Source organism: Plecotus auritus (genome assembly GCF_963455305.1).
Source record: "Plecotus auritus genome assembly, chromosome: 2".
Taxonomy (NCBI): Eukaryota; Metazoa; Chordata; class Mammalia; order Chiroptera; family Vespertilionidae; genus Plecotus; species Plecotus auritus.
This window is the reverse complement of record NC_137771.1, coordinates 135,209,431-135,230,254: the sequence shown is the minus strand read 5'-3', so window position 1 is coordinate 135,230,254 and position 20,824 is coordinate 135,209,431. Positions and strand designations below refer to the sequence as shown.

Sequence of the window (20,824 nt, the reverse complement as noted above, 5' to 3'; positions counted from 1 at the left end):
TGAGCAGTGGGGCAATCAGGGCCCCCACTCACACCTGCCTTGGCTGGCCTAGCACCGCCCACTTGCTGGCCCCGTCCCCTGCCACTGATGCCTGTTGGGGCCTGCAGGATGGGGGCAGCTCCTGTGTTAAGCGTCTGCCCCCTAGTGTTCAGTGCACATCATAGCAACTGGTCATTCCACAGGTTGTTCCACCATTTGGTTGATTTGCATATTAGGGTTTTTATAGTTAGCTGATATAGTTTACATTTCTTCAAACTGTTCTAAAGTAAGTATATACAGGTATGGAAAAAGCTATTTATCTGATTATTTTGTGTGTCTCTACTGCCTAGGGTTTTTAAATCAACCTAATTGTTTATACTAATATCCTAGTTTTTTGTGTTTGTTTTTTTAATGTACTTCAAAAATATGAAAGTATTGCCCTAGCCCAGTGGTCAGCAAACTCATTAGTCAACAGAGAGGCAAACAGCGGCTCGTGAGCTGCATGTGGCTTGCGAGCCACAGTTTGCCGACCACTGCCCTAGCCAGTTTGACTCAGTGGATAGAGTGCTGGCCTGCAGACTGAAGGGTCCCAGGTTCTATTCCGGTGAAAGTCACGTGCCTGGGTTGCAGGTTCACTCCCCAAAAGGGGGCGTGCAGTAGGCATCCAATCAATGATTCTCTCTCATCATTGATGTTTCTATCTCTCCCTCTCCCTTTCTCTCTGAAATCAATCAAAATATATTAAAATAAAGAAATTTGTCATCTTTAAAAAATATGAGTGTCTGTATGCATCTTTCAATCATAATGCAATAATTCAAGAGAAACATACCATCTTCCAAATGATGGTTTAAAATAAAAAAAAAAATTCACTAAATAATTTTTTAAATCATCATTTTTCAGAAAAGGGTATTATGATATAGTGAAGAGACATGGTTAGCCAAGTTATTTATATTCTCTAAAATATTGAGACTATTAATGGTAATGTATGTAAGGTAACTAACATAGAACCTGGTGTATAGTATTCAATTCATTTATTTATTTGTAAAATATGTATGAAAACCTTTGCCCCCATCCTCTCATAGAGGTATTATGAATATTTTTGGAAGATGTTTCAGAAGTAGAAAGTAAATATCATTTATTCTATTTTTAATTAATTTAATATAGATCTGAAAATAATGAAAATGCAGTAAGCAATTTTTTTTCAGTGTGTCTTGTTTGACCATAATTTTAGGAAAAGAGATTACATTTTTTCACATTCTTTTATTTCTCTACCTATCTGTTTATCTTGCTTCCTTAAAACTCAATAATTTCTCTTAGCATAATGTTCTCCAGTCCATCCATGCTGTCACAAAAGGTAAAATTTTCTTCCTTTTTACAATAGAGTGCTATTCCATTGTGTAAATATACTATACTGTTCTATTCACTCATCTGCTGATGGACACTTGGGCGGCTTCCAAATCTTGTCTATCCAGTATAATAAAAGGCTAAAATGCAAATCAACTGAATGGTGGACAGACCTGTCGCTATGATGAGTACTGACCATCAGGGGGAAGATGCTCAACACAGGAGCTGCAGCCTGGTGGTCAGTGTGCTCCCACAGGGGGAGCGCTGCTCAGCCAGAAGCAGGGCTCACAGCTGGCAAGTGCAGCAGCAGTGGCGGGAGCCTCTCCCACCTCCGCGGCAGCGCTAAGGATGTCCCACTGCCATCGACTGTGAGAGGGCACAGGCTGGGCTGAGGGACTCCCCACTTAAATGCACGAATTTTGTGCATTGGGACTCTAGTTGTAAATAAAGCCAGTCAGAGAAAGACAAGAACCATATGATTTCACTCATAGTTAGAATTTAATGAACAAACTGAAAAGGCAGAAAACTCTGGCGGAGGGAAGGGGTGTTGAGGAAGGTAGAGGGATTGAACAAAAAAAATTTTTTAAAAAAGAGAGAAAGAACTCATGCACATGGACAACAGTGTGGTGGTGACTGCCTCGGTGCATGGTAAGACTGGTGGGTGGAGGTTGCAGAGTGTACAGGGGGGAAAAATGGTAATGGAAAAAAATCTGTATATATAAAAGGCTAATACGTTAAGTGGCTGTCCATCTGACAGGTTGCTATGACATGCACTGGCCACCAGGGGGCAGACACTCAATGCAGGAGCTGCCATGATGCACACTGGCCATTTACAGAGAAAGGGCACCACAGACATGGCACCCAAAAAGCTATATTCGGCTTCCCCCAAGTGGGACACAGGTCCCGCCACCACCCCGGAGTGACACCCCACCAAAACGCAGCCAATGCTGCCAAGACCCTATGGCACAAGATGCGGCTGACAGCCCAGCCCAGCCTGAATACGGTGGCTGTGGGCGCTGGGTACTGACATCACAGCAACACCTGGCTTCTTCTCCCTACTGACTAGCCTCCTTGGAGTTTCTTCAGCCCAGGAACACAACTTGCTTTATAACCAGGTGGAAACATTTCACACTTCAACCAAATGTCTGTGAAGCGTTTTCCCATGTCTCATCTCATTTGATCTTCATAGAAGTCCTGGAGTAGGTAGAGAGGAGACTCGGTAGAATCCTATTTTCTTTTCATTAACTGGAAAACGGAGATTTAGAAAGTTTAGAAACTTGACCCAACTGAAAAGAAGTAAGAAATGGTGGACCTTGAAAATGACTTCAGGTTTTCTCACTGCGCAGATATAGTCAAACACTGCTGCAGTTAAATATTTTACCCTTTTTTCTCCCTGCATGATCTAGAATAATAATTTGCTTCGTGATATTTACTGTTGTGTTGCTGACAATTACCTTAAAGAGAAGTTAGGGTGCTTCACTGGGCTGGAAAAAGTTTAGCTAAATCAGAAAGCAGGTCTAATTAAGCAAGTTTATTCTATATAGTAGTATAGAAAAAGCTAAGTTGACTCGCGCACGCAAAATATACATAAAGTTCTTTCTGGTGCCAATCGCACGTGTGTTTCGATCTATCATTGTCGATCATGAATTTTATCTTGAAAAAATTGTACAAATACTGCATAATAAATCACTATGTTGTATCTAACTTCATCGATATTAGATTGAATAAATTTGTATGTTACTTAGAAACTGACCTTAATTAAAATCTTTGAACATTCTGTTAAATCACTGGTTGAAGACTTCACTGGTTCTCTATTTGCAAATTTTCCTAGACTTAGGCAATTTATCTTTGTGAGCATTAAATTTTTTTTATAAAACAATAGTAATTCCTACAGTCAAAGTGTGGAGAAAACAATGCTTTTTAGCAGTTTAAAATGAACTTTGTTTTAAATATATCTTGGTTCAGAGAAAGATATTAAAAGTGTTTTCCCAGTAGTTCTGTATTTAAATAGAGGAGTAAATACCCTTGTGGGGTCTTTAAGGATCACTCAAGCACAACTGCAGAAATGCCACTTGGAGAGGTATATGAAATTAACAAGTTTATTTTCTTTACAGGTCCTAGGGAAGGGAGGAGCCGCATGCCATACAAGGGACCACTTGGGAGGAGCCCCAAGTATTTTTATGGAGGTGGGGGTCAGAAGTTAAACAAAATGCATAAGAGGATTTCAGTAGTGTGTTTGAGTGTCACTAGGTCACAGTCAGAGGAGAGTAAGAAGGGAACTTTTGAGGGGCCAGTCTTATTACACTGGTGTCCCTGGTCACTTGGGTTCAGTGGGTGCTCATGGTCTGTTCATGGGGCTATTGAGATACTGGAAACATACAAAGTTTTAAAATTTTACAAGTGCCAACTTAGTATGTATTTAAAAAATAATTCTGACAATTTCATTAAGCACAGTTCTAGGAAAATATAATCCCTATGTTGTGATAAAGAGAATCAAGAACGTACAAGTAGAATAAAGGTTCAAAAAATAGATCAGACTCATATTTTGATGGATATATGAGTTCAATATAAGTTTTCACATTCTTTTTGTTCAGATTGCTTTCACTGGATAATCAATCCTGCAAAATAAAAGCATAATATGCAAATCAACAGAATGGCTAAAGGACTGGTGGGCAGGGGGCAAGGCCAGTGAGAAGGCGGTGCCAGGCCAGCCAAGGCACGTGCCAATGGGCAGAGGGAAGGGATAGCAATTGGGGGGCAGCGGAGACCAGCAGTGGTGGAGGGGCGATCTGAGGGGCAGGTTTGGCCACTCGCTGGCCGGCTCTGTTCCCTGATTGGCCCACCCAGTTGCCTCCTGCAGATGGAGGCCAGACTGCGGCTTAGGCCCACTCCCCAAGAGAAGTGGGCCTAAGCCATTAGTCAGACAACCCCTGAAGGCTCCCGGACTGCAAGAGGGTACAGGCTGAGCTGAGGAAACCCCCCCAAGTGCATGAATTTTCATGCATCAGACCTCTCGTATAAAATAAATAAGAACAAAGTTCATAAGTTCTATTCTTATGGAGGATCTAAACATGCAATTATTGTAATAAGCAACACAGGTATGTTCTCCATAGTTTTCAAAGTAAGAGATCTGAGAGTAACTTTGGTTAGAAGTTGAAACAAATAAGAGAAAACCCAGATGCCCTAAAAATCTGAAGTTTGCTAATCATAGAAATAATTGAAAAATCAATAAAACACATACTAGGAGTCTTGCATATATAGCCTAGGCAGGGGTGGGCAAACTTTTTGACTCGAGGGCCACAATGGGTTCTTAAACTGGACCGGAGGGCCGGAACAAAAGCATGGATGGAGTGTTTGTGTGAACTAATATAAATTCAAAGTAAAGGAGTGGAGGGGAGAGCAAGAGAACTGGATAGAACAGCCTGATCCGGCCCGCGGGCCGTAGTTTGCCCAAGGCTGGCCTAGAGAGTCAATAAAGTGGTAAAAATGCAGTGGTCAACAGAGATTGAATGTTTGCAATTCCACTGTATGTTAGAACATTTTCAAATTTATTGGGAAATAGTGAGGGAAAATATAAGTTGAGCTATATTCATTTACTTTGATATTTTAATGTTTCTTTAAATTATTTCTTTTATTTTATGATTTGCATATTTAACATTCTATTCCCTACTGGCATAACACAAGAAAAGTAATATTTGCCTATTGAATGATTTTTAAAAGAATGAGTGAATGATTTACTTGTGTTATAAGTCACGATGGAGTAGATGATAACTTATTTATAAGTAACTTTGTTACTTTTTTGCCTTGAGAGCATCATTTATATATATAAAAGTCTAAGCGACCGAACGAACGAATGAACAACCAAACAACATGTTATCCAGTCACTATGATCACACTGACCACCAGGGGCCAGACGCTCAATGCAGGAGCTGCCCCCTGGTGGTCAGTGCACTACCACAGCCAACCTCCTGCATCCCCTCCCCTCGGCCAGCCAACCTCTCGTGGCCTCGAATGGCCCCAATTGCCGGCCCGGCTGAGGGACCCCACCCATGCATGGATTAGTGCACCAGGCCTCTAGTTTCCTTATAAAAACTACATCGTATTTTGCTTTTCTGAATTAGTTAACTGAACTAGTCATCTGGTCAACTATAAACATAAACTTGTCACTGACTGATTACCTCAGTTTATGGACATAAAGATGCTAAGATTTAGGGGGGAAAGCTGTTTTTCTCAAAATCACATTACCATGAAAAATAAGGTCATTATGGAGGTCACATTTAGCCTCATTTTAATTATTAAGAAATTTAGGTTAAGAATCCTAGAGATTTTAAATAATAAATGTCATTATATTTTAAATAAAATCTATTATAAATCCATAACTGGTTTAAAAATTCTAAAACTGTGTCCTGAAATGAATATGCCATTGCAGTATTAATTTAAAAAATAATCTCAATATATTTGCATTCATACATGCAATCTTTATTCAAAGAATGACACATTCGATTCAATGTCTTATACTATTTACTGGTGTAAATAAAGGCTATACCAGTAGCAGAAAGTGTAAGAGAGGGACAAGTTTAGTCATAAAAAAATTACAAATTGTTAATAATTGTGTTTACAATGTTAAATTGACTTGATATAAGAGTATGTTTTAATTACTGCACTGTCTTTATATTTCATTACCTTGAGGGCTATGTCCTGACTGATTTCCTCTTGAGAGGGTAATGATCATGAATAAAGACATCTACACTTATAAAACTATTATGGTAAAACCCTAGTCTCAACTGAGCTAGTCCCTGAATAAATCGGCTATTTAATTCATATCACTGTAGAGATAAGAATAAATGAATTAAATTTAAAAAATATTTTCTAATAGCTAACTTAAGCCAGGATATCAATTCTCATTCCTTTACTATTCAAACCAGACCAAACTGCATTCTTACACATGGATTAAATAATTGGAAGACACTAACAAAATATTCCTCTATAAACCTCCTGATAAAGAATGGAGATTTGTTATGGATATTTCTCCAGTTATAAATTAGAGTTGAAGTGACATAATAAAGCATATCAGCTTTGAAACAAGTACAATGTTTTCAATGTTCTGGCCAAATTATATGAAGTGAGGAATCACAGGGTATTTGAGAAAAATAGAGAAGAGCTGACAAAAATACATTATCATATCTTGTGTACAGATTTCTTACTTGGTCTCTGGGAATTTTCCAGCATCATTTTTCCCTAGTGCTCTTCAGTTGATAAGAATGCATATGCTGGTCAAGAACCACTTGTGTGAAGAGGCTATGTGAATTCAGCATTGGTAGGCAAATAGGTGATTTCTAATGTAGGGTCACATGAATTGAACTATCACTATCATGGGATTTGAGTTTTTAAATACTTTTTTATGAATTTAGTAAATTATATGGGACAAAGGGGGAAATTAAAGTTATTTTCCCCTAAATGTATAACTGCCTAAATACAGGAAATGAAATGGGGAAAATAAATCAAATGGAGTAAAAATGGTATATAGTTAAGAGGGGCAAACAATCCATATTAAATTATAATTTTTAAAAAAGAATTTAAAGATTATTGAATAAGCAGGATCTGTGATATATTCTTTCTGTATTTTGGCTAAACTGAAGAGGACAACCATTTCCAGGAAAAATAAGGCAGAATGCCCTCTTTCCCAGATGCCTTGTTTAGCTCAATGGGGCCCAAACATTGCAGTGCATATCACTTAGCATGCATATATTTTGGTATATCAATAGGAAAATTATCCTAAAAAAGAAAAGTAAATTAAAACAGGAATCACATCTAAATAAGGAAGACCATTTCTGTTGGTGGGTAAATTCATTTTAAACTCTCAGTATCTGATATGTACTCTCTGAGAAATTACAATTGATTTTTGAGAAGGAAATGAATAGAAAATTATCTGTTTATAATGATAATTTCAGTCCCAGCAGTAAATTCATAAGTAAACAGATATAAATGGTCTTCTCTATAATTCTCTTTTATTTCTTAGCAATAAGAAGTTGTTTCTACTGTGCCCTCATGATGAAACACTGGATGACTCCTCACAGGCTTATTTATGGAGCTTATATCTTTGGGGGGTCTAATCCCAAACCTGACTCACAACAAGTTAGGAAGAGGAATTTGTTGGTATATATTTATGACCTATGTGTGATTTATGTAAATACCATTTTCCTCTGACTAGTCATAAAGTTTATAAGACTAACCTAAGGCCTTGAGACACAAATTAAACTTAGCCTGCTTGTTTATCCTACTATCTTTCCCCACTAAGCTTGCTAGACATATTAAACTATGCAGATATTTTAAAGAACACTATCGAATATCTAGGTCACATGGAACGTCTAGAATCATGCATAAATTTTTTTAAATCAATAATTAAATATAATTTCTGGAGCTGCTAATTATTGTCCTCTTTGTATTAATGAACCTGACAACAAACTGTCTTCCAGGTTGCAGGGTAAACATGGGCTATTTATAGGAAACGTGACATTATAAGTAGCCCATGTCCCTAGACCAGCTGAACTCTCAAAAAGTTATCAGAAGCTCTGGAGTCTAGTTTCAGCTTTGCTATTCACATAGAATAGAGGCAGATTTTTTAAAAATTCAGTTGCATTATTAACTAATAAGAATAATATGAATTAGCACTGTTCAATAGAATTTTCTACAATGTTGGAAACGGTCTGTATCTTTATGGTAACCAATAGCCACATGTGGTTCTTGAGGACCTAAAACAGGTTTAGTGTGCTTAAGAAATTAAATTTTTAATGCAATTAATTTTAAATAATTAAATAGTCAATATGGGTAGTAGATAGCAGTGGAAATATAAATAGTATTTGACCACATTTCTAATAAAGAGCAAAAAATTATGGATAGTTATGATAAACATAACATTTTTTAATGAGTCTCTAATAAAAAACATGTTTTATACATAGGCATGTCCCTAGAAACATGTATAACCTTAATTAAGCCTTAAAGGTATAAAGAGCCCAGGCTACATGAAAAATCAGAATAAAATTAATATTAAGGATCAATTTGCAGAGGAAAATAGAAGAAATCATATTGCCATGTTAAATGAAAGGAATTTTTAAAGGTATGGTTCAATTTTCTCCAGGTAGAAATATAAATTATTGAATGCATAAGCAATTCAGGACTTCTTAAAACTTAGCTGGCTCAGAAGCCTCTTTTTCTCCTGACTCTGTCCCTGGTAGAAGTCAACATTATATGATGGGGAGCCACTCATATGATATTAGTCTTTGGTTTGGGTTTGAAATTTGGACTTTGGGTCATTTACAAGAGCAAACATTTCAAGAACTCCATAGATTCTAAAAACTGACATTACTAAAAGCACATGGTTTTATAAAACAAGATGGCATTATAAGGATCACAACTCTAACAAAACTAACCTAGCTTCTATTTTTAAAAAATCCCTAATAGGTCTATTCCATTAAAGCATACCGTCATTCAGAGAAGGCTTAATAACTAAATATATTTTAGTGCATGATTTATACACATTAGGAAAAATAAAGCTGGTTTTCCTTGTTTGGTTATGCTTAGAAAATGGATTTCCTATACTGAACGCCAATATTAACTTTTTTTTATTAGTTAAAGGTTAACAATTCATATTATTTAGAGTTCATCGTGGATCTACTAAAAACTGTCCTTAAAAATAAAGTTATTTGAATCTTCCTATTCATAATGAAATCATAACATTCTTGAGAGATTCTTGCTATCAAAATAACATGCAATGCATGCACACACTATATAGCTATTTGCATAATGAAATTAGTTTTTAAACTCTTGATCCAGGTGTTTTTTCTCTACACACACAAAAAAAAAATTGACAGAATAACTGACATCTAAAATTATCTATAAATACCAACAAATAGGAAAAATAAAGCAACGTATATAATAAAAAATATTATAAAGTCTACTCATTTTTGCATTCATTGAATTTGTCTTAGAATTACCATAATGTTTCATTATATTTGACATGTTACAAATTTAAGGAAAGAATATAGACTTATAAAGACAATTATTGTAATTGTCTTACTTTTAACTATGTATGCCAGATATAGTTCATACAAAAATAGATACATTAATAAAAATGAAAATAGTAGCATAATTTAAAGCATAACATAAAATACCTAAGCTAAAGACATTTTTAAAGACTGTGTATTTTTAAAAACATGCATACAATAATTTTGCAAAAGGAAATGTTAAAAATTTTACATTTCAACTTCTGAACTACCTGATTTATGATCCTCTTCTAAAGCACTTATAACCTTAAAATACACCATATTGTTTCTTTAATACTTTTTACCAGACTCTACCCACTAGGAATGAGAGTTGATCCTGTGTAGTTTATTGCTGCAGTCTCAGCTTCTAAATCAGAGCCTCAGACATAATTAGGGAACAATAAATATTTTTAAGTTATAAAAGATAATTACTAACCACACTAATTCTATCTATTAAAGCATAAAAAAACTACTATACACAAATTCTTAAAACTTATCAACAATGGAGCTACCCAAATGCAGTGATTTTATGCATAAAATTCATTGTATTAAGTACTCAAAGGTAATTCACACTATTCTTATTTACCGTGTTTAAATGATAGTCTATGGTAATGCATATTTGTTATTACAGACTCTGAAATTGATTAATTTTCTTCTGCAATTATTAAGAAGACAGGGAAATAAAGATTGAAAGATAATGCAAATATTATGTAATTCTCTTAAAAGAAAAAGAATGGCATTTTAACCTATGGGTTAGCTTTATATTTAAGAAAAACAGAAAGTTTTAAATTTGGGGTAATTTATAATATTTTTATTCTAAATTCACTTTTACTTATAACTAGAACTAAATAAATATACACTAAGCTTATGTGTGTCATGATTTTGATCCAAGATGCATGTAATTCATAGAGTAACACTTTTCAATTATGAAAATAATCTTATTTATTGTAAAATTATTTTTATCTTTATTGTTGATGGTATTATAGATGTCTCCTCCTTTTTCTCCCCATTGCCCCTTCCACCAGGTTCCTGCCCCACCCCAGGCCTTCATCATCCTATTGTCTGTGTCCATGGGAAATGCATATAAATTCTTTGGTTAATCTCTTCCTGCCACTTCCTCCCCTTCCCCCATCCCCCCCGCATCAGTACCCTGTTTCCCTCTAAGATTCATCAGTCTGTTTCATGTTCCCATGTCTCTGGTTCTATTTATTTCATCAGTGTTTTTTGATCATTAGATTCCACATATAAGTGAGATCATGTGATATTTGTCTTTCTCTGACTGGCTTATTTCACTTAGCATAATAATCTCCCCCACTTCTATGAATATATCCTAAGAATCCCAAAACACCAACCAGAAAGAATATATGCACCCCTATGTTAATAGCAGTGCTATTTACAATAGCTAAGTGCCCATTAGTAGATGAGTGGATAAAAGAGCTGTGGTACATTTACACAATGGAATACTATGCATCTGTAAAAAAGAAGACTTTATTACCCTTTGAGACAGCATGGAGGGACCCTGGAGAGTATTGTGCTAGTCTTATTTTCATGACACTTTAAATCAGTAGGCTATAAATCAGTTTCAAAAACTGAAAGAATGCACTAATTGTCCTTTTATCTCAAATAAAATAAACATTTTCTCTGTATATGTATATATTTGTTATATAACCTTTTATTACTATAAAAAGAAAGTATCAAACAAATGGTGAAAATAGGATGCACATAAAAAATAGATAAACCCATATGTAGAAGAATCAACTGCAAATTTCAGCTTCCCATTATTTTGAAACTCTCATAGATTAATTTTTTACAATTTAATTTTTTAATGATACTGCCCAATGTACAATGTAATTGAGTAAGAGTTATATAATATTTCACACACACACAAATAAAAAGGTTTAAAAAGAGATGAAGAAGATGGTGGCATAGGTAAACACCTGAACTTGCTGCCTCACACAACCACTTCAAACTACAACTAAAAGACAAAACGGACATCATCCAGAATCACAGGAAGGCAGGCTGAGTGGAAATTCTACAACTAGAAGGGAAGAGAAAAGCACACTGAGACTCAGAGGAGCTGCGGAAGTAATGTGCAGAGGTACGGAGGCACGCGTGTGCGGAGAGGGCTGGCAACTGAGTATGCAGTTGTCTTTTTCCATCAGGAGGGAGACACATGCTCCCGACTGCTCTGAACTCCAGTCCTGCTCGAGACTCTGGGGACCCAGACTCATACGGGGGGGGGGGGGGGAGGGGGGGGGGGAACTGGACTGTCTGGCATTGGGCCAGAACACAATAGTGGCTTTTTCTCAGAGGTGCTTGCAGCAATTACCACGGGACACTGAGACCCAGGAGCCTCTTAGGGCAGGGCTAAAGGTCGGCCATTGCTGTTTGCTCCACCCTGTTGATTCCCTGAGACCCCACCCCACCCAATTTACAACCCCACCCCAGCTGTGTGCAGAGGCTTTTGCATATGAATGGCCTGGCCCTTTGCAATCTAAAATTACCTAACAAACTGAAGCTGGGTCAGAAAGACCCAGAACTTCTAAAAGAAGGCCCAAGGCTCCACAGCAGCTTGCTCTGCTTCACAGCTGGGCCTCATCTAGGCACCTCCAAACTCCAAACAAAGAAGAGGAATCTGCAGATCTCTCCATAGCTCCTGCTGGGTGGCCTCAGGCAGAGGCTAAATTAGCACCTCCTTGGAGATCCAAGAGCCAATGTACCCAGTGGTCAGAGTGTGACCATCCAGATTATAACTCCACAGATCCATAAGAGACACACTCATGGGGCAGACTCAGTGAGCACCAAAGCCCCACTGAAGCAAGTCCTGCCCCATAAGAGTGTCTCCAGGACAGAAGTTCTCCCATAGTAGACATAGCTGATCCTCACAGCCAATTGGCCTGGAGGTCAATTCCTCCCAGTGATACCAACAACAATCAAGGCTTAACTACAACAAGAATGTGCACACAGCCCACAGTGGGGTGCACCAAGAGTGTCCACCTCAGGTAACTGGGGAGGCTGAGCCACTGGGCCCTATAGGACACCTAGCACACAAAGCCACTCTATCAACACAGGAAAGCAGCCAAAATGTGGAGACAAAGAAACATGTCACAAATGACAGAAATGGAGGAAAGCAAACTACTGGATATAGAGTTCAAAACCACAGTTATAAGATTTTCAAGAATTTTCTAGAAACTGCTGATAAATTTAGTGAGTCCCTCAAGGATATGAAAAAGGACCAACTAGAAAGTAAGCATACACTGACTGAAATAAAGAATAATATACAGAGATCTAACAGCAGACTAGAGGATCGCAAGAATCAAGTCAAAGATTTGAAATACGAAGAAGCAAAAAACACCCAACTGGAAAAGATAAAAGGAAAAAGAAACCAAAAAAATGTAGATAGTGTAATGAGCTTCTGGGACAACTTCAAGCGTACCAACATTTGAATTATTGGGGTGCCAGAAGAAGAGAGAGAGTAAGATATTGAAAACCTATTTGAAGAAATAATGACAGAAAACTTCCCCTACCTGGAGAAAGAAATAGACTTACAAGTCCAGGAAGCACAGAGAACCTCAAACAAAAGGAATCCAAAGAGGACCACACCAAGACACATCATAATTAAAATGCCAAGGGCAAAAGACAAAGAGAGAATATTAAAAGCAGCAAGAGAAAAACAGTCAGTTACCTACAAGGGTGTACCCATACGAATGTAAGCTGATTTCTCAACAGAAACTATGCAAGCCAGAAGGGAGTAGCAAGAAATATTCAAAGTGATGAATAGCAAGAACCTACAACCAGGATTACTCTACCCAGCAAAGCTATCATTCAGAATTGAAGGTCAGATAAAGAGCTTCACAGATAAGAAAAAGCTGAAGGAGTTCATCACCGCCAAACCAGTATTATATGAAATTCTGAAGGGTACTCTATAAGAAGAGGAAGAAGAAAAAGGTAAAGATAAAAATTATGAACAGGAGATACACATCTATCAAGTGAATCTAAAAATCAAGTGAATAAAAACTCTGATGAATAGAATAAACTGGTGAATATAATATAATCAGGGGCATAGAAAGGGAGTGGACCGACAATTCTTGGGGGGGGGAAAGGGGTGTGGGGGGTGCAGGAAGAGACTGGACAAAAATCGTACACCTATGGATGAGGACGGGGGTGAGGGTAAGGGCAGGGGGGGGTGGGAACTGTGTGGAGAGGAGCTATGGGGGGGGGGAAAGAGGAACAACTGTAATAATCTGAACAATAAAGATTTATTAAAAAAATAAAAAGAGATGAAAATATTAACCCTTAACTGATTTTTTTATTTGGTTACAATATGGAAACATATCGTAACCAAATAAAAAAAAATCAGTTAAGGGTTAATATTTTAATATTTAAATCTTAATAAATTTTTAGAGAAATTCTCTTTTAAAGAAATTTAAAAGGTGCAACCCACTTTTTTAAATGTAGTTTTCTTTATTAATCCACTGTAGGTTTCTTTCACTTAATTTTAACTTTCCTAAGTAAGCAGCAGATAAACCACAGAAGTACCTGTCCAGGTAAGGTGACTTAAAAGTTTCCAAGAATCTAAGATCATGCATATCTTACTATTACTCCGAAATTCTTTCTTTTTGTTTTTTACTTTTCATATCCATTATGGTGTCACTTATAATAACTTTTTTAAGGTATGCAAACAGGTTAAATGTGAAAATGCCATTTCTTGAGAGATTTTCCTTTAGAAAACTTGTCATTTTAATTTCTTTCTCTGCTCCTTTGAGATATATGTAAATCTTTTTAAAACCCTCTTGTCAGTTTTAGTACCAAGAATTATCTTATTTGAAGACCTGTGAGCATCCCCTGAAATACAGTCATCAAGGAAGATAACACCCATACACCTGTATCGCCCAGTCTCTGTTGGAGGGTAGAAGCCTAACTTTCATAGGCACCAACTAACAAATACAGATGGCCTCATCACAGAGGAAACATTAGCAGGCTGAAGAAATAACTCACTGTGTTCCGCACATCTCATTGACCAACCTGCTGCCTATCATCTTCCAGTACTTTTCTACTAGCTCGTCCCAACCCTCAGTGAAAAACCTTCCCACCAACTGTTTCAGCTAAATGGAGTTCAGATGTACATATGTCACCTACTGCAATAGTCTTGAATAAAAATATTTGTTTACCTAACTTTGTCCTTTTCAACTTTTACTTTGAAACCATCTATGTCAATAAACAGAATAATTACCTGTAACTTTGGTAACATGATGTGATCATAGAACATCTGTGGGACAAGACCCAGGAATGTTTGAAAAATATGTACCTAAATATATAAAAAGGAATATATACATATAGACTTATATACATACATATGTATATGTATATACATGTGTATATATGTGCATACACATACACACACACACATAGATATGTATGCTACAACTTACATATTGGTGCCCCAAAATTGCTGAATATCTTTATAAGACTACTAGAGGCCTGGTGCATGAATTTGTGCATGAGTGGGGTCCCGCGGACTGACCGGCAATTGAGGCCTATCAGGGGAGCCGGCCAGCTGTGGGAAGGGGCGCAGGAAGTTGGCCAGCTGGGGGGAGGGGCTGCAGGAGGTTGGCTGTGGGAGAGCACTGACCACCAGGGGGCAGCTCCTGGGTTGAATGTCTTTCCCCTCATGGTCAGTGTGTGGCATAGCGACTGGTCGACCGGTCGTTCCTGTCGTTCTGGTCGTAATGGTCACTTAGGCTTTTATATATGTAGATTTGTTTCTTGATTCAGTTATATACTTCCTAGGAAAAAGGTTATTAACATTTAAATAAATGCCTAGTGGTGGGCACGCAGACACCTGAAACCCATATGATCATATTAGCAAATTTCACCCCAATAAATTTAATAAAAATAATAAATACCTAAATATACCCAATTTCTTTTAGAAAACAATCACATTGCCTGGCTGGTTTGGCTTAGTGGATAGAGCATCGGACTGTGGAATGAGGGGTCCCAGGTTCGATTCCGGTCAAAGGCACATGCCCGGGTTGCAGGCTCAAACCCCAGTAGGGAGCATGTGGGAGGCAGCTGATCAGTGATTCTCTCTCAACATGGATGTTTCACTCTCTCTTCCTCTCCATTCCTCTCTGAAATCAATAAAAACATATCCTAAAAAAAGAAAACAATCACATCCATTTTTGAGCAATTAGGATTTGAGAATTGCTCCTCACAATGGACTCTTAAAATTGGGTTGGGGAAGAGGTGTATTTTAACTCAAGTTAATGATATTCAACAATATCTATATAAAGAAAATTAATGAGTTTTAAAAATATTTTATTACTATTCATTGAAAATAGACAATATCCAGAATCAAAAAACAATGATTAATAATGATAAATTATTCAATAAATCCCCTTTTCTTGCTTTTTAAACTATAAAGACAGATAAGAGCACTGTTTGTTAATTTTATTCTAATATCACTCTGAAGCTTGTGACAAACAAACCAGATCCAACAATGCAATGTCAGTTAACTTACCCAGAAGCTATTTTCTCTCTTTTTTTTTTCTTTTTTAATGTTTTCTACTTAAGAAGAAAAAGACATGGAAATCATAATATTGATGGGCTGAATTCAGATCAGTTTTATAAACATTTGTTGATTATTAAAGCTGTGTCAGCCACAGGTAGGTGCCAAGATAGCAGGAATACAGCATCCCTCTTTGTCCTGAAGAACACCTTCATCAGGTGGGTAGTCACCTAAAAGACCACAATGTGTTACTGTGGTAAGTGCAATGTTAGCTATCTATGGGATAACAGAGCAGAACACTTAGCTCTGTCTGAGACTTCACAGAAGGTTTTCTCAGACACATAATTCCCCAAAAGAGCTAAATCTGTATTAAAAATGAGTTAGCCAGAAAATGAAATTGGAGAGAGTTTTAACATGATAGCAAAGAATATTCTTGAGTGACTTTGTAGTGCTGTCAAATGGGATCTCTTAGGGTTGCTGAAGGAGTAATGCACGAGGCCAAAGTGGTGAGGGATTATGAATTTATTACATCATCTGCAAACCAGATGGGCTGAGCCCCAAAATGGCATCAGCACCCAAGGATGGGGAGTCAGAGATTGGGCTTTTTTCGGACAGAGATTTCTCTGGGTGGGTCTGGATCCTGGGAAGATCAAGAGGAAGGATAATGGTCTTATTCAATGGAATGTGGTTTTAGCAAGTGGAATGTGGTCTAAGCAAAAGGGAATGTTCATTGTGAAATGGTCTAAAGGTCAGTTCCCAGGAGAGGGGTATCCATTCAATTATTTGATCAGACCTAACAAGATCAGGCAAAGATTTTAGAAAACTAGGTAAAAGTTGATGTGTTTGAGAAGGCTGTGGAAGCTCCAAGCAGATATGCTCATTTATAAATCTACCAGAGGCCCTGTGCATGAAAATTCATGTACTTGGGGGGTGGGGACCCTTAGCCTGGCCTGTGCCCTCTCAGAGTCTGGGAGTCCTCAGGGGATGTCCTACTGATGATTTAGGCCTGCTCTCCGCAGGGCCTAAGCCGCAGTCTGGCCTCTCTCTGCAGGAGGCGACCAGGCTGGCTGATCAGGGGATGGTGCTGCCCCCATCACCCCACCTTTGCCTCCTGGCCTCCATCTATGGTAGGTGAAGGTAGGGCAGTGGTTGGCAAACTCATTAGTCAACAGAGCAGCAAACTGCGGCTCGCGAGCCGCATGTGGGTCTCAAGACACAGTTTGCCGACCACTGGGGTAGGGGGTAAGGGGACAGCGCCACCCCCATCACCCTGCTGTTGCTGCCTAGCCTCCCTCTGTGCAAGACAACCAGATGGGTCAATCAGGGGACGGTGCTGGCCCCCTCATTGCCCCTCTGCCACCGCTGGTCGCTGCCCTCCCCCATCGCCATTCCCTCCCTCTTTCCGCTGGCACATGCCTTGACTGGCCTGGTGCCACCTGCTTGCTGGCCCTGCCCCCCACCTACTGGTCATTCTGCCATTCAGTCGATTTGCATATTAAGCTTTTATTATATAGGATATAGTCATGCGCCATATGACCACTTTTGGGGCAACAATTATCGCCAATGACTTCATAGTTATCATAATGTGGTACCAAGGATACCATTATGAATTAACCCAGTCATTAACAGGGAAGGGACAATGGGAAGGCAAACATTATAGGCATGCCCATTAAAGTCTGGGCGATAAATGGAAGGTCTGTCAGTCACACCTGGGAACAGGCCATTGGTCAGAGGCTACTGCAAGCACAGTGGCCACTGAAAGCACAGGAAGATTTCAGATATGTAATCCCCTAAACAAAAGAATTCCCTCTCTTGCTCTCACTTCTTGCTTGCTGGTGCTTGAGTCCTGGCTTCCATAACTCTCACATTCCTGCATTTTTCATATGGTCCACAGCCATGCGGACCCCATACAATGGACTGATGGACTGTCACTAGCCTAACACTACACCAGACCCCACTTCACCACAGAAAGGAAACTCTGGACAATGGCTTTGCTTCTAACTCTGCTGAACTCCCAGCTGCACCTCTTCCAGGACTGCATTAAGGGACTGGGATCTTAGAAAAGCAAGGATGTAATTCCATGCAAATAAAAATTACTCCTCCTCCTGTAGGAATTTCAGAAAAATTTTTTTCTAGAGATATCATAAGGACCTGACCCCAAGCACATAATAGGAAAAGGGATACCCACTGATAAGAGCATGATGCATTATTCACATGTTTGTGGTGATGCTGGTGTCAACAAACCTACTGTGCTGCCAGTCCTATTAAAGGATAGCACATACAATTACGATCAGTACATAATACTTGACAATAATTATTAAAAAAAACTATGTTACTGGATTATGTATTTACTATATTATACTTTTAATCATTATTTTAGAGTCTACCCTTTCTACTTATAAAGAAAGTATGCTGCTATGTTACATAATCAGTAGCCTAAGACTTCTTGAGTTCACCACATTCTTAATTGCAGCATTTTCTCTTGTGTTTGACTTAACCTCCAAGGTCTTTCTTTTATGTTTTTGTTTGTTTTGTTTTTCACAGTAACATGCTGTACATGCTAGTAGCTTAGAAGCAATAGGCTATACCAGATGGCCTAGGTGTGTAGTTAGGCTCCATCATCTGGATTTGTGTAACTACATGCTATGATGACCACATAACAACGAAATTGCCCAAGAATGGATTTCTTAGATATATCCCATGCTTAAGCAGTATGGGAAACAGGTCTGGATTGAAGATATAGATTTGGAAATCATCAAAGCCATCCTTGTTTCATGCACAAAACTTGAGAATAGATGAGATAGCCCTGAGAAAGACAAGATTATGGAATTTGAGAAAACAGTGGTCAACCTTAACATTTAATTGATAGGCACAGCAGAAGCTCAGAAATGAAAAGTATGTAGAGTAAATAGTAAAACAAATTCCAGAGAGTAATGAGTTCTAAAACATCATTCTTGGCAAACAGTGAACAGGGAGGTCCAGTAAATTGAGTGAATATTCTCACTGGATTTGGCCATGCTGAGTCATTGTTGAACTCAAATTTAGATCTGTAATTGTAATTGCAAAATAAAACATATTGCAATGTATTGCTGAATCAATTAAATCTGAGAGATTAGAGTTTGTAAATATAGTTGGAGTGTATATCCTATATAATAAAAGCCTAATATGCTAAGTGTCCAACTGTTCATTCAACCTTTCTTCCAGACGCTGTGATGCACACTGATCACCAGGGGGCAGATGCTCCGACCTGTAGGTTAGCTTGCTGCTGGGGTCAGGCAGATCAGGACTGGGTAAGACAGGCGGGACATGCCCTGGAGCCCTCTTACAGTCCCTCCCCTGCCCGATGATGCCCTGGTGGGGTCCCTTGGCCTGCAGGGATCAGGCCAAAACCAGCCCAGTGCACAAATCAAAACAGGCCAGACAATCCCTGGAGCCCTCCTATGGTCCCTCCCAAGGTCCCCATCAGCCCTGATCAAGACTGAGCAAGACCAGCCAGCCCCTGTGGGGATCATATGGAAACCAGCAGTCTGACATCCCCCAAGGGGTCCTGGATTGCAAGAGGGCACAGGCCTGGCTGAGGGACCCCACCAGTGCACTAATCTGTGCACCAGGCTTTAGTAGTTAATAAAGTTTTTGTTTTAGGTCTGAAAAGGGTAATAGAAGAGGATTCTTTAAATACAGGAGGAGATAAGTGACTGGAAGAGTTAGAGGTCAAAGATAAGTGAAATAGAAGAGATATTGATGGAATAAAGTCCCTGTTGACAAGAAAGGGGATGAGATCAAGTATAAATGTGAAAAGAATGGCTTTGATCAAGGGAAGGAGCACCCAGTCTTCTGTGAATGGGATAAGAAAGTAAAGATAAATTGAAGATAAATGATGTCAATACATTTGAAAGAAGGAAGAAGAACACAAATTAGTTTATGCTTTATTAATTATAATTTTAAATTTGCTGGTATGCTGGGAGAAAGAAAAATGTGGGTGCAGTGTGCCTGTGCAGAGGCGGAGGCGTGCTGCTTTGTTACTTTTGAAGCCAGTGGCGGGAGCGGCTGGGACTCCGCGGAAGCCTGGTGCTTGGGCCCACGGCGCGGCAGCTGTTCGGGGAGCAGGGCATCACCCTGCGCAGGAGCGCGGACATCGTGGCCCAGTTCTTCTCATTTGGCATCAATAGCATTTTGTATCAGCGTGGCATTTATCCGTCTGAAACCTTGACTCGCGTGCAGAAGTGCGGACTCCGGTTGCTGGTTACCACTGACCGCGCACTCCTGCAGTGCCTAAGCAATGTGGCGGAGCAGCTGAAAGACTGGCTGTCCAAGTGCTCAGTGCAGAAGCTGGTGGTGGTCATCTCGAATATTGAAGACGGGGCGGTCCTTGAGAGGTGGCAGTTTGACATTGAGTGTGACAAGACTGTCAGAGATGATGTGCACCCAGAAAAAAGTCTCAGAAAGCCATCTAGGCGAGATCCACTCGGTGATCAGACAGATCACAGCCACAGTGACCTTCCTGCCGCTGCGGGAAGCTTCCTGTTCCTTTGACCTGCTGATCTATACAGACAAAGTTTTGGTTGTACCTGAAACGTGGGAAGAGTCCAGACCCCAGTTCATTGCCAATTCTGAGCAGGTCCGCCTGCGTTCCTTCACCACGACAATCCACAAAGTGAACAGCATGGCGGCCTCCAAAATCCCTGTCAATGACTGAAGGAGCCGGAGACGTAATGGAATCCTACACGTGTGTTTCCTGAGACCAAGCCAACTGTAGTTCTTGTTTTGTTCCATTGATTACTTTTGAGGTGGGGAAAACTTAACATTGTACTTCACTGAACTGTGCACATACCGTAGTTCCATTGGTTGGTGCCTGTTTGACTTCCCATAGGGTAGACATAATTTCCATAGGGTTGACACTGTTTGAGGGAACCAGCAGATCCCATCAGCTCTGGTATGTCAACTCCTTTGA

General features: G+C 39.0%; 1 protein-coding gene and 1 pseudogene across 7 annotated transcripts in view; one reads left to right on the top strand and one right to left on the bottom strand.

The window, feature by feature from the left end:
• Positions 1-20,569, top strand: part of LOC308242614 (mitotic spindle assembly checkpoint protein MAD2A-like) — a 149,637-nt pseudogene extending 129,068 nt beyond the window's left edge. The window contains exon 2 of the transcript in view: positions 19,905-20,569. The product of the transcript in view is annotated as a mitotic spindle assembly checkpoint protein MAD2A-like (transcript). The remainder of the gene's footprint in view (positions 1-19,904) is intronic.
• CADM2 (cell adhesion molecule 2) overlaps positions 1-20,824 on the bottom strand; it is a 1,275,304-nt gene that overhangs the window by 1,066,372 nt on the left and 188,108 nt on the right. The gene's annotated exons all lie outside the window — the stretch shown is intronic.